The sequence below is a fragment of the Dipodomys spectabilis genome, unplaced genomic scaffold (assembly GCF_019054845.1).
Source record: "Dipodomys spectabilis isolate Male_0828 unplaced genomic scaffold, ASM1905484v1 ptg000025l, whole genome shotgun sequence".
In the NCBI taxonomy this organism is placed as follows: Eukaryota; Metazoa; Chordata; class Mammalia; order Rodentia; family Heteromyidae; genus Dipodomys; species Dipodomys spectabilis.
The window spans coordinates 313,271-328,558 of record NW_024870702.1 but is presented as its reverse complement, the minus strand read 5'-3'; the positions used below and the strand labels follow the sequence as shown (position 1 = coordinate 328,558).

The 15,288-nt window shown below is 33.2% G+C and overlaps 1 non-coding gene across 1 annotated transcript; it reads right to left on the bottom strand.

Moving 5' to 3' along the window:
• Positions 1 to 12,200: 12,200 nt before the first annotated feature.
• Positions 12,201 to 12,307, bottom strand: LOC122104499. Its single transcript, XR_006146948.1, has one exon. It is a non-coding gene; the product is annotated as a U6 spliceosomal RNA (small nuclear RNA).
• Between the last annotated feature and the right edge of the window lie 2,981 nt (positions 12,308 to 15,288).

Here is a 15,288-nt window from a genome sequence, read left to right as displayed (position 1 = left end):
CCTGTTTATGTGAATGTATTTATTGATATTGAAACTCTCCTCTTGTTATTCTTATTGTATGTAATCCAACGCTGTTTATTACTATGTATTCAATGTGGGAAATCTAGCTGTAAAAATGTGTAAAGGTTTTTTTCCTTTTCAATCCCAACAATGACATTATCAGGGTACACTGTGGTCATCATCGTATCCATCAAAATTATTATTATTATTTTTTTTGTCGGTCTTGGGGCTTGAACTCTGGGCCTGGGTGCTGTCCCTCAGATCTTCAGCTCAAGGTGAGCGCTCTACCACTTGAGCTACAGAGCCACGTCCGGTTTTCTGGTGGTTTATTGGAGATAGGAGTCTCACGGTCTTTCCTGCCCGGGCTGGCTTTGAACCGCGATCCTCAGATCTCAGCCTCCTGAGTAGCTAGGATTACAGGCGTGAGCCACCAGCGCCCGGCATCATCAAAATTATTATTAACATCAAAATGCTAACTATTGAAAGTCTGATATGTATCTATGATTTTGCGATTATTTGTTTTTTGATTAATAATTTTAATGTTACCACTGTGCACGCATCCATATTAAAATTTTGAACAAATAAACAAAAAAACTAAAGCATATCAGGTAGCTTGACTATGTGCTTATAACAAATTATGGAATAGATTTTTGAAGTATTGCAAATTCCTAACCAGTATGAATTAACTTCCTCTCTCTCCACCACCACACACAAGTGTTTATGAGTTTGAACAGAATTATTTCAAGTAATATACTGCAAATTTTACTATAATATCATGTGTATATCTGAACTTCCTCTGAACGTAATAAACTCTACATTCTATTGGAATATTAGTTATTTTATTCTAAGAAACTTTCGGAAAATAGAGTGTATATCTTTGAATGAAAAAGTTAAAAAATATTAGCATAAAATTTTAGAGGGAGTCTGTCTTCAGAAATATATATATATATATATATATATATATATATATACACACACACACACACACACACACACACACACACACACACATATATACATATATATTGTATGGTGAAAGGCATAGATTTTTAGAGATTAGTTTTCACCAGAAATATATACATATACCTAAATTTATGTGTAGAAAGATGTACATTATAGTGAAACAAAAATCTTAAAACATAATTAAAATTTAAAAAATACATCAAACCAAGTGCCATTGACTCACGCCTATAATTCGAACTATTCTGGGTAATGAGATCTTAGAATTGTGTTCAAAACTATCCCAGTCATAAAAGTACTTGTTAGATTCTTATCTCCAATTGACCACTAAAAACAGGAGTTAGCTCTGTGCCTCAAGTTATAGAGTGCTGCCTTTGAGCATAAAAAGGCTTAGGGACAATGCTCAAGCCTTGCAAACAACAACGAGAACAAAAAGAACAAGAACAATAACAACAGCATATATCACATTAATTTCATAAAAACATCTTTTAACTGCTGTGAACATTTCTTAGAATGCTTCTTTAGCCTACATCGGGGGAAGACTGGATGGAGGGCGGGGGGTTGTATGGAAAGGGATGGGAAGGGGAAACAAAGGAGGAGGCAACATTGCTTGTTAAGAAGTGTACTCATTATCTCGCCCATGTAATTTTAACCCCTCTGTACGGTATTTTCACAATAAAAAAAAAAAGAAACATGAATATATGCCCCTGCAAAATGTTAAGTAACAATTATAGAATAAAGTTCGTTTTCGACATAACGACTTGTATATCTCATTGTTGCAATGGGTCCACCTGCATCCCTATTTAATTGTAACCACTCTGTACAGTATTTTCACAATAAAAAAATCTTCTTTTTAAAAAAAAAGTATAGAATATTTACCTCTATGTTATAGACATGACTATTTAGATTGCTTAAGATATTTAGGTAATGTTTAGGAATTAATAATAATGATAATATATTGGGTCTTGTCATTTATTCTATATTATGATAGTAATAAAATGATATTTGCAATGATTATATAAAATTTCTCTTGTTTGTTATTTGAATTATAATAAGAGATAAACATTTTAAAATATTTCCATAGGAAAGGATCATTTTATTGGTATCAATTCTTTTGTAATTTCAAAACAATTAAGAAAATTATTCCAAGGCTGTTTTGCTCTAAGACTATATTTGTTTTCTTGTTCGAGTTTTCATATGTTAGTAGAAATTAAAATTCCAAAAATTCAATGGATATTGGCATTCAGGAACATCTTCATAGATACTAATATTGGAGTTCCTTAATTGGAATTGTTTTATTTCGTTTGTTATTTTCACAAATAAATCAAGATGATTGTGTATTTTGTTTCTTTTCACTGCTATTGGCTCTTATCTTGAGAATACTTTTTTCTAGCAAAGAAGAGGAAAGCAATTGGATTGAGCAAGTAACATGGCTTTCGTAAAACGTACATGCATAGACTTAAGTCTTCTGTCATTTGCTAAAAGTTTCTTCCAGAAAATGTTATCAATTACTTATAAGTGATGAATAATTCCTAGATATTCCAGTCATCACATACACTTTTTGATTGAGTTATCTCTGTATAAACTAAAAAAAATACCAAAATAAACAAAATAAACAGAATCACATCTTAGTTTTAAAACTGTAATTTACAAAGAATTTTTAGCCAACAACGAAAACATCTTTTTAGGTATTCTGCAATTTGTGTGAATTATTTTTAACTATATATATATATATATTTTTTTTTTTGGTGACATGAAATTCACATGTAATATATTTATCTCCTTTTATTGTATACATTTTAGTGCTTTGGAAGTGAATGGTACAATCAGAGGTTTTCCAAGCCTAACTTTCACAAACTTGCATTTCTTCAAATAGAAATGCTATAATTTTATTGAACCCTAAGATATGTATTAAATCTTTTTTTCATGCATTTGTTTGTAACGCATTTATAAGATTGTTGCTTTGTATGTCCCTCCCCCACAGTATAACCCCTGCTTTCACTGTATTTGATGTCGGTATAATTTGTGGAGGGGAAGGGGAAAAACGAGTCGTTTAAATAAGGATACAGGTGGACCTGTTGCAGCAATGAGAAGTACAAGCTGTCAAGTCGAAAACGAACTTTACAACTTTGGTGAGGGGGGAAGGATTGGGTGGGGGGTGGGGGAGGCTGGGAAGGGATGTGAAGGGTAAAAACAGGAGGATGCTACAATGCTTGATAGGAAATGTACTCATTATCTTGCCCATGTAATTGTAACCCCTCTGTACAGTATGTTCACAAAAATAAAAATAAAATAAAATAAAATAAAATAAAAAAACAAATGCTGTAAATTTTAGAACAGACATTAAAATAGATACAAAATTAAGTTACAGGAATTTGTCCTCCATATATTCTTTATAGTGTGTCTTTTCAAAATTTGTTTTGGGCATTATTTCCAGATTCTCACACATACTATTCAAGTGCACTGTCAAAGAACTACATTCCCTGTCCAAATAAGTTTTTTACTTCTCTTTACTAATACATAGAAGTGTAATGGCTGGATCATATACAATTCTCTTTGACCTTTAGAAGACTTGAAAACTTGCTTGCAATATTGATTGCAGTATTATACAAATCATTCTGCTATCTAGATTATATCAATTTCTCCGCAAATGCATTACTATATTTTCTGTCATCTTTTTATATTATGGTCATAGAAATGAGTTTTATTTTTATTTTTTCTTAGATACTAAAGAGGAGTTTAATTCATTTGCTCTTCTTATTGACCATTAATTTACATATGTTCTTTAAAGAAATAACCTGTTTAGGAAAAAATTTATATGTAATTAGAAGATATAAAAGTAGTTAAGACTCAAGATCAATGTCGAATTAACATTGTAGCATTAACAAATATGTGCCCTCTATCCGTTGGATATGTTTTCACTTTTTTCATAGAATTATGAAAGGTCATCAGTTGATATTAACCCATTTATTCTTGCTTTTTTTTAGCCACTAATGTTTTCCATTTCAAATGTTTAGAAACCTTTACTGATCCAATGCCATGAATTTTTACATTTACATATTATCAGTTTTTATATCTCACATTTAGTTTGATAATCATTTTTTATTTTAAATTTTTGTATAATGTTTAAGGTAGTAGTCCAAGATCATTCTTTAAATGTAGAGAAGCAATAGTGCCAATACACCTATTTAAAATTCTATTTTTATTTGATAAAGTGCATGGCATCCTTTTAAAAATCTTTTGACCATAAAACTAAGAATTTATTTTTAATAAATCTGTTACATTCTTCTGGGTGTCTGTTCTTATAGTAGAGCTATTTTGTCCTCACTACTAAACATGGTAATAAGATTCAAATCTAGTATGAGGTCTCAAGCTACACCATTTTACAAGATTGTTCTGAATGATCTGTATTCCTTGAACTTACATGTGAGTTTATTGAGCAGGTGGACCAATATCCAATAACACAGTTATCTAGATGTTTGATAGTCACTCATATTTTGCACCTTGTGAAAACACACGGCCCCAGAGATTATATATAGAAAAATGTCTTTAGAGAATGCTTGAAGCCACTAAAATTAATTTAGGAATGAGTTAAAATTTAGATAACACTACAGCATAATATACCTGAATGATAACGACTTGAGAGCTGTACTACAGAGGACAGTGAGAGGGGACAGAATGATGGACCATATAGGAGCTGTATGCCATTAGTATTTTGTTTCAAAAGACAGAAAGACGACAGAGAAGAGAAGCAGGAAAATAATCAACTGTCCTGAAACAAGTTTCTTTTTAATCCACCTAATAGTGTGGGCTGAGAGTCAGAGAAGATTGGAAAAATAAAATAAAAAATAAAGCATTGTATAGACCTCTTACAATGTAAAGAAATTGTAATAGGAATATGATAATTATTTTCCAAAGAAATAAGAGAAAGAATAAGTAAGTCTAATGGCAAAATGAAGAGAGAAAAGAAGCAAAGTAAAACCTTTATCAATAACAAACACAAGGGTTTGAAAGTGGAAAGGCAGTAGAAATATTCTAAATAACAGTAAAATTTGCTAAGGTGGATAGAATATGGATCACATTTTATCATATATAATTTTGAAAAATCACTAGTAATGAAAATTTAAAAGTCATAATTTAAAACACTACAACTAGACAGTATAGTGCAGTGCAAAAACCTTGGCCTAGCATATGTGAAACCATGGATCTGACCCCTCCCTCATCATTACAAAGTACACACAAAGCACACACACATACACACACACACAACCACACACACACACACACACACACACACACACACACACACACACACACACACACCACGTACACACATTTAGAATATTGATATTATTATATTAAACCGAGGAATTTATCACAAATACTAAAAGAAGGTTAATATATGAAATAATAATATTGCTCATACTATTTAAAAGTTTAGGAGAAATAAAAGACAATATACTTGGATTCTTATAGAATAAGTAAATTGAAAATTAAGAAATAGAACACATGAGAACCTTGCAAACATGTTTTAAGTAATAAACATTTTGAAACATGTATCGTTTTATTTTGACAAAAGATTGAGGTTACTGGTGTTTTAACTCAAGATTTAGAATATGATATCCAGGTGCGTGCTCCATATCTTGCTATTGATGGCTATATCTCTAATCATTTCACTATGGATATTTTTAGAATAAGGTCTCATAGTTTCCCAGGCTCTCCTGAATTACAAACCTATTTGCAGTTCCTCCTATAGCTAGAAAATGAAGCCACAAATCACCATGCCCAGCTCAAACTTTTTTAATTCAAGTACAAGAAAGTAAATTTTCAAAAAGTGACCAGATAATGAAGCCTTTCTTAATAAAGTATGTGTTTCTTGAAAATACAGCTAGTATTTGTTACCTGGAAAAATATGTTTAGAACTATAAGAAAATAAATTTATTTAAATTCACCAACCATATAAAATTAAGAAAATAATTTTATCTATTCACATGTTAAATATTTTAAAAGCAAAATATATGTGTCTGATTAATTTACATGTGTGAAAATCATGCAATTAAATTAACTAATCCTACAGCTCTGAAAAAAGAATTACCCTAATGAAACAAAAGAAAATAAGTAATTAAGTTCAAAATTTGAAATTTAGAAAATAAAATGAAGTGTACTCTTTAGGTGACAAGTAAATGTAAACCTTCTGTATATCAATTTTATAATAAAAATGCATGAACAAAGAAAGAAAAAGTACCCATTGATCAATAGCTATTGCAAAAGCATCAGTAGTTGTATGAGTGTACAAAAAAATTGATGGAGGAGATAACAATGTTCCTTCCATAAGGAATGTACTCATTATCTTACTTATGAAAATGTAACCCCTAAGTAAATTACCTTTACAATAAAATTAAATTGAAATTAAAAATAAACCAAAGAATATACCAATTAAGAATTCGTAGATGGAATGCTCTTCCTCCATCAGAAAAAATGACATTGCCCCATTTTTTAGGAAATGGAAACACTTGAAAAAATTATATTGACTTAATTAAGCCAGGCCCAAAGAAACATAGATTCCATGGTTTCCCTTATTTGCAATAACTAGTATTTGTCTGAGTCAAGTAGGAAAGGTCAGATAAGTTCATGTTAGATGAAATGAACCTCAAGATAAGTATTCAAATTTTTTTTCTTTCATGCGATTATTTCCAACATATTTATGACATTATTTCTTTGTTGTTTTATATGTCCCTCCCCCACGGTATAACCCTTGCTTTCACTGTATTTGCTGTTGGTATAATTTTTGGAGGGGAAGGGAAAAAACAAATACTTTAAATAGGGATACAGGTGGGCCCATTGCAACAATGAGATGTACAAGAGGTTATGTCGAAAAACAAACTTTACAACTTTGGCTGTGGAGGGGCGGAGGATTGGGTTGGGGGGTAGAGGAGGGGATGGGGACGGATGGGAAGTGGAAACAAAGGAGGAGGCAACAATGCTTGATAAGAAATGTACTCATTGTCTTGCCCATGTAATTGTAACCCCTCTGTACAATATTTTAACAATAACAAAAATTCTTAGAACCCATTGGTTAAAAACTTAGTAAAGAACTGCCCCAAGTACACAAGGAATATATTTTGATGATAGAATTTAAATACTTAAACTTCAACAGAGAAGCAAAAAGTTTAAAAACTGTTACACAGTAAAGTAATAAATCAGTATATATTACTATAATAATCATTAGAAGAATTTTTAGTGGTAGTCAAATATGTAACAAATGAGGCAATTTGCCATTCGTTTGCACTTAAGAAGAGAGGAAGAATTTTCTAGGTCCTTTTAAATATATCATAAGTTTAACGAAGAAACTATTCTGCCATATCATATGATAATCAGATAAAGATTATATTAGAGCAAAGAACAGATGCTATATGTTTTTGGATGTTAAGGTATATACTTATTTTGGTGGGGATTTCAACTTGGTGTATTGTTCTTGCTAGGCAGGCATCATATCAGTTGTTAATTTTAGGGTAGGGGTTCCCTTTCCACAAGAACATGCACCTGATCTGTCCTTTTAGCCTTCCCATCATCAAAGGCATCAGAGTTGCACTATCTACCATGGCTGGCCTTGATCCTGCAGTCCTTCCAATTTTAGTCTCTAGATAGTGCAAGATGGTGGAAATGATCCAATGCACCCAGTTATAGATTAAGGAAGTCCACTAAAATGTGGCCTGGGTTCTGTTCTCAAGTCTCCTAAGTAGTTAAGAGTACAGTTGGGAGCGCTGGTGCCAAGCAGTAAATATTTTTAAACAATTAGACATATATGACTTAGACTTGTGATTACCTCAGGAAAAGTATAAAACAGCAGTGAAGCATAGAGTACAGGCAGCATTTTAACAAGCTACTCAGAGACTGAATCGGGAGGCTGAGATCTGAAGACCACCGTTCAAAGCCAGTCCAATCATGACAATACATGTGATTATCTCCAAAAAACCATAAGTGGAGTAGTGGCTTAAGTGGTAGACCACTCTCCTTGACCAGAAGCTTTGGGATAGAGTCTAGGCACTCTCAAGCCTCAGCAATGAATAATGCATGCATGAGCAATGCACATACATGTGTGTGTACACGCACATATGTGCATGCACACACACACACAGAAATGATTATTTCAATGCAGAGTTCTTTATTTTTTTACCGTGCTGTACTTTATTTCCCTGTATTAGTTCATCAATCAACAAAGTCAGCTAAGCACCTATTTACATACAACTCATCATGTTTCTCTAAAGTCTACTCTCTTTTTGGAAGCCTGCTTTTATTTGACATAAAAGTAAATTATTCAGGAGGTCAAGTAATCTCCCTCAACTCTGTAGTGTTACCTGATTTTTTAGGCTCTCCCTAGCAATATGATTCTGTGAAATCCTGCATCAAGCAGCGTATTTCATTCACGGGAAGGGAAGCCTCTGTCAAACAATTAGTAATAGGTTTTTCTCCTCCTGGCAAGCATCTGAGTTTTATTATATTTGTATAATTCATGATAAGTCTGTGAATGCCAAAGATGCTGTGAAAATAAAAAGACCCTTCTCAGTGATAAGCATTTGTGTACCATTCCTAGATATGAAGATGTTTAAATATTACTGAAATTGGTTTGGAATAAATAAAGTTCAGCTTGACTATCTTGAGAAAGAAGAATTGGTTTCTCAGCACTTTAGGTAAGAACTTGAGTGAAAGAAACCAAATGAAAAATGAGGAACCACTGAATACATATATTCAAATAAAACAAACGAACCCAAAGAAAACACAAATTAATTCAGTACTCAAGAACCTGCAGGAAATGCAAAGATTTATTTAAAAAATCAGCTATGGTAAGCTTATGAAAAACCTGACTATATGGGAGTCTACTGTTGTGAGGATAGTGGTTAAAGCCCAGACTGGACATAAAGATCTGTACACAATGCCAGACACCTGTTAATCTAAATTCCAGGAAGAATAACATCAAGTGGACTGAGCCCATGATCATACACAAGTAGGAAGCCAGATTCTATCTGAAAATTAATCTGGATAATTTAGGGCTGGGGGCATGACAAACTGGTAAGAACACCCATTTAGGAGACACAAGACACTAAATTCAAACTTTAATATTATGGATGTTAAAGAAAAAAGCTATGACTTCAAAGAATTGGAATAATTGTAAGATTTGAGTATTTGTGGGGAGAAAAATCCATTAGAGAGATACAGTGAACCCATGTTTCAATGCTTTCTACTTAAGTGATAATGTTATGTGGTACTCCAGACATAACAGAGTTACCTTGCAAAAATAACTGAGCATGGATGTGCATTTGGGTGATGAAAATACTCTATTTACACAGGTATTATTTAAATAGATTTTTTCGGTAGATTGTAGTTTTTGAAATAAGAGCCTGGGTGATATCCCTGAGCATTTTCTCCACATGTGACCACTTAATTTATTTTTAATTGATTAATTAATTAATTAGTTTGATGCTAATACTAGAGCTTGAAGTCAGGGCCTGGCTCTGTCTCAGAATTTGTCAATTTTTTGTTTTAGTTTTCTCAAGGCTAGCATTCACTGCTTGTACCATAGCTCCATTTCTAGCTCCATAGCTCCATTTCTAGCTTTTGCTGGTTACTTTCAAATCAAGATCTAATGGACTTTTTTTTCTTGGTCTGGTTTCAAACCACAATTCTCAGATTTCTTCTTTCTGATTAGCTAGGATTAAAGCCATGATCCACCAGTGTGGCTTCTACTTTTTCCTCTATACTTTTTTAATGCACATATTTAGATAATAATGTAAAACTGAGAGTATAGAAGAAAGATGTACAGTCATGATATTGTCCTGTCACAAATTCAAGTTAGTAAAGTAAATTTCTTCCTAAGACCATACAAAAAAATACCATAATATAGTGTAAGAGAACTCAGTATTGAACAGACGAGCTTTAAGAGCTTTCTAATAGATCCATTATTCATTGTTACTCAACATTAGGAAAAATGTATAATGCAGTAAGTAAAATGGAAGTCCTTTGGAAGACTACTTAAATTCCTTGTTTTTTTAAAGACACTTGTTTTCATCTAAAAAAAATAGGCCTGTCTATTGTCTTCGTGTGATTTTGATGATTGAATATGCTTAATGAAAAGTCAAACTGTATTAGTAGTCCTTTGTTATCAATTCTGACTTTTTCTTTTTGGAGAATATAATGATCAAAGCAATAGTTCAGAATCAGCAAGCAAGAGGTCAGAATCATGCTTCCAGTGCAAGTGGGTCACCAGTAAGTAATCCTCAATACCAGTTTCCACAAAGTTTTCTCACAGATACAATCAGCCTGCCTTTTCTAGCTGCTTTCCTAGCCTGTACCTATTCCTTCATTGTACAGGAAAAGTGTGATTCAACTGATTTCAGTCAGATCTGTTACTAGTGCTATCAAGGATTTAGATTCTTATGTAGGCTATTAAAAAGGTATTAACTAATTTCAAGTAAATACATAAATTCTATTTCCACCTTTTTTTAAAAAAAAATTTCTGCTTGTTCTATAAATTGATCAGAGGCATGGATTTTGTGGATAGCTCATCTCTGTCTTTCATGGCTCTCATAGATAATATGATTGCTCCATAATTATCCTAATTTATATTGTTTTATATTTTGGGTTGCATCATTTCACTTTCTCCACTGCCATTTCCCAAATCATTTATATAGGAGGCATTATTTCACATTTTCTCATTCCTAGAATAAGTTGCACATGAGGACACCACTGGTCCTCATTTTCAGTCTGTACCTTTGAATATGGAGGAACATCTTTCCTCTGCTCTCCATTTATTCCCTAATCTCCAGTTAGAATAATTTCGAATAGTAAAAATGGAAAAAGAAAATAAATCATGGTGAAAAAACATACGCAGAGAATTCACCAGATATTTCTGACCAGTTCAACCAACATGAACTATTAGGGAAATACATGGACACCTCATTTCCACTGGCACTCAATGTGTCTGGTTAGGCAATTCTAATGAAGATGAGGAACAAGATGAAAATGTGAGGAATGATAAAAATTGCAAGAAAAAAAATGGAGAAGGATCCAAGCAAATTTCTTCTTTGGGCTGCTGAAAATAACCAGCTTACTACAGTGCAGAGAATACTTTCCAAAAAGGCTACTCATGTGAATACTAGGGATGACGATGAGTATACCCGTCTTCATCGGGAAGCCTACAGTGGACACTTAGACATTGTCCGTGAGTTCGTGGCTCAAGGGGCACATGCAAGAACTGTAGATGGCTGGACACCCCTGCACAGTGCATATACGTGTAATAATACCAGAGTGGCTTCTTTCTTCTTCATGATGCAGATACCAATGCCCAAACTAAACGCTTTTTGACCCCCTTGCATCTTGCTGCTGGTAATTGAGATAGCAAAAATACACTGGAACTGTTGAACCAATATGTCAAACCAGGTCTGAAGAACCACTTGGAAGAAACTGCATTTGATATTACCAAAAGGATAAGTATGTATCACTACCTCTTTGAAGTTGTGGAAGGCTGTACAAATTGTTCTCCTAAATCCTAATGATTCGGTTAATTTTCTTAAATTTCCAAAATGTCATTAATTCCTTTTTGTCAATACAACATATTTTCACAATCCAAATAACAACAATATCTTATAGTAACAATTCATGGATTCTGTGGAGTTCTTCAAAGTGAATTGTCTGCTTTTGATGTCAAAATGTATTCAAGAGTTTTTGTATACATCTATAATGATTTATGCAGAGTTTGTGATTTTGTTGATCGGAAATAATTTTAACTTATCTGTTGAAATGAGTAGTATAGAAACTAAAGATATTTCCGGTGTTTGTCTGAAAAAGTATATTTTAAAATATTCTATATTCTATGTTTGTATAGTGTCCATAATCTATTTTATTCTCTCCTAGATATAATACATTGAATTCTAAATTGTTTTATAACATATAGGTTCATTAATGTGTCCTTTCAGATTGCATTCCATACAGAAACAGTTTAAGATTCCTTTTTTTTCCCCTAGGTCCTTTTAGTATTATATTTCTTTGGGATAAAACAACAATGTTGTCTAATTTCAAAAGTTGTGTAAAGGTCATGCTATGTAAAGGCCTTTCTAAGGTGAAAATTTAATACACTGATGTCAAAGTAACTTTTAATTATATGAATTAGGTGTATTGTTACACTTGTAATTTTGTAATCAACTTTTTAATAGCTGTTTTTCATTTCTTGCATCTGAAGAATGAAAAATTTTGAATACTTCACAAATTTTCATATCATCCTTGTACAAGTGCCATGTTAATCTCTGTATTGTTGTAATTTTGGTATACAAGCTGCTGAAGAATGTAGCATCCTGTAAATTTTAGTAGTTAATGATGAAATATTTATACAGGCTTATATGCTTAGGTGCCTATTTGTAACAAGGAAACCTTATTGTTCCTAAAAATGCTATTAATCTTATTTCCCTAAAATTCTGTGAATAGTTGAAAAAAATATGTTGTACAGTTGATTGCTCACATTTGCAATTTTTTTGTCAATGACTATTTTAAGTCTTTTTCACTTAGAATTTGATCAAACTTTCAAGTATTAATAGCTAAGTCCAAAGGAGACGGCTTTTTCAAGTACTTATTTATCCAACTGTGTTAGATCTGTGGAGCCAATGGATTCAAAGTAAGCCTTGTTTAAGAGCTACTTCTAAACATATGCAGCTGAGATTTTCCCAAATGAGGTCTTACTGGCACAAATGTCTACCTGACCCTTTACCCTTCTTCCATGTAGGAATAGACCAACCAGAATATCTTACTCTGACAGCATAGATTGTATTAGTGGAACACATCTAATCTTAGTTACAAGGGATCATAGAGAGATGAACAGTTCAGCCAGAACTGCTCATACTAGAAGGCATTTTATCAAAATATGATTGTTTATGATACCTACCATTTCAAATGTAGCTAAAACCAAGAAAGTGAAAAATTGTTCATATTCATGATTACCTAATGTCTTGGCCTGTCTACCTTCCAAAAAGGCAGGAACTTACACTCCTGCCATTTTATCACCAAATATTTTCATAGTTACAAGAGAAGTCCATATATTTCTCTTCATTATTAGGCCTTAAATTGGTAATGTTTTTTATTATTTTCATTATTTTTATTTTTATTTTTATTGTGAACAAAATGTACAGAGGGGTAACATTACATGGGCAAGATAATGAGTACATTTTTTATCAAGTATTGCAACCTCCTCCTTTGTTACCCTTCACATCTCTTCCCAGCCTCCCCCCGACCCCCACCCAATCCTCCTCCCAACCAATGTTGTAAAGCTCGTTTTCGACATGACAACTTGTACTTCTCATTGTTGCAACAGGTCCACCTGTATCCTTAAACGACTTGTTTTTCCCTTTCTCCTTCACAAATTATACCGACATCAAATACAGTGAAAGCAGGGGTTATAATCTGGGGGAGGGACATACAAAGCAACAAAAAGATAATCTTATAAGTGCGTTAGAAACAAATGCATGAAAGAAAAAAAAAACATTTAAATACATATCTAAGGATTCATTTTCCTAACATCACATTATCTGACCTTTTCTGCTTGACTCATACATATACTAGATATTGCAAATAAGAGAAACCATGGGACCTAGGTTTCTTTGGGCCTGGCTTACTTCACTTAATATAATTTTTTCCAAATCTTTCCATTTCCTAACAAATGGGGTAATGCCATTCTTTCTGATGGAGGCATAGAATTCCATTGTGTATATATACCACATTTTCTTGATCCATTCATGTACTGAGGGGCATCTGGATTGGTTCCATATCTTAGCTATGGTAAATAATTCTGCAATAAACATAGGTGTGCTGATAGCTATAGTGTGGTCTTGTTTGTAAACATTTGGGTAAATGCCCAAAAGTGGGATTGCTGGGTCATAGGGGAGCTGAATGTGAAGTTTTTTGAGAAGTGGTTGAACAGGTTTACACTCCCACCAACAATGCAGTAAGATTCTTTTCTGTCCACATCCCCTCCAGCATCTGTTGTTATTAGAGTTCTTCATTTTTGCCATTCTAACTGGGGTGAGGTGGTATCTCAATGTTGTCTTGATTTGCATTATCACCCTACACCAGAATCAACTCCAAATGGATCAAAGACTTCGGAGTCAAAGCAGACACTCTGAAAACATTACAGGATGGAATAGGAGAAACCCTAGGTCTCCTTGGCGCAGGCCGAAATTTTCTTAATAGAGACCCGGAAACACAACAAATCAAAGAAAGGTTGGACAAATGGGATTGCATGAAGTTGCAGAGCTTCCGCATGGCAAAGGACATAGCTAGCAAGATCAATAGACAGCCCACGGATTGTGAGAAGATCTTCACTAGCCATACAACCGACACGGGTCTCATATCTAAAATATACTTGGAACTCAAAAAATTAAATCCCCAACAACAAATACTCAAAGAAACAACTGTCCAATAAATAAGTGGGCTAAAGACTTAAAGAGAAACTTCTTTGAAGAAGAAAGAAGAATGGCCAATAGACACATGAAGAAAAGCTCAACCTCCCTAAATTGCTAATGTTTTAACCACAGTGGTTCCTCTTGCATCCAGGCTGTAAATCTACAAATGGTAAAGCTTTAGGTTTAACTCTACCAAACACTGAGGTAGAGATAATGGAATAATACTTTAAAACAGAGTTGCCTTTGATACCCTAACCACAACAGAACAATGCAAAACATGAGCCTTTTCATTATATTATATATAGTTATATATTTTACATTTATATGTGATGATTTTATATTTCACACTACGAAAGTTACTAGAATTATTTGATAATTTGACAAATAAATTGATATTTATTCCAATCAATACAATTAGAATATAAATAATTAGGTTTAGAATATATATCAGAATATAAAATGTATCAATGCAATATTTTAGGTACAAACTTGTGATACCTTCTAAGTGTACATGGCCTTCTGAATTCACATAGCAAAAAATGAGTGTTGTTTTCCTCTAATCTATATGGGATTTTATTCTGCTGCTCTGTTTATTGTTTTAACTCGCTGGTCCCAAACTGTTTTTCTCCATATTTCTGAAGCACTCCAGTGATTATGCCCAAATTTTGCTGATATGATGTCTAAAAAATACTTCTCTTCTGTAGGACCCATGGGTCCTAGGATCTCAGGTCCCAGTTACCTGTATCATCAGATAACAGGGGCAAGACTTCTCACCTAGGCCCATGCAACATGCCAACAGAAAGTAATTGAAGAGCTATCTGGTCGTTAATTGGACATAATCAACTCCCAGGCTTTCCTGCATGGTCTGGCTTGTACGTCCTGC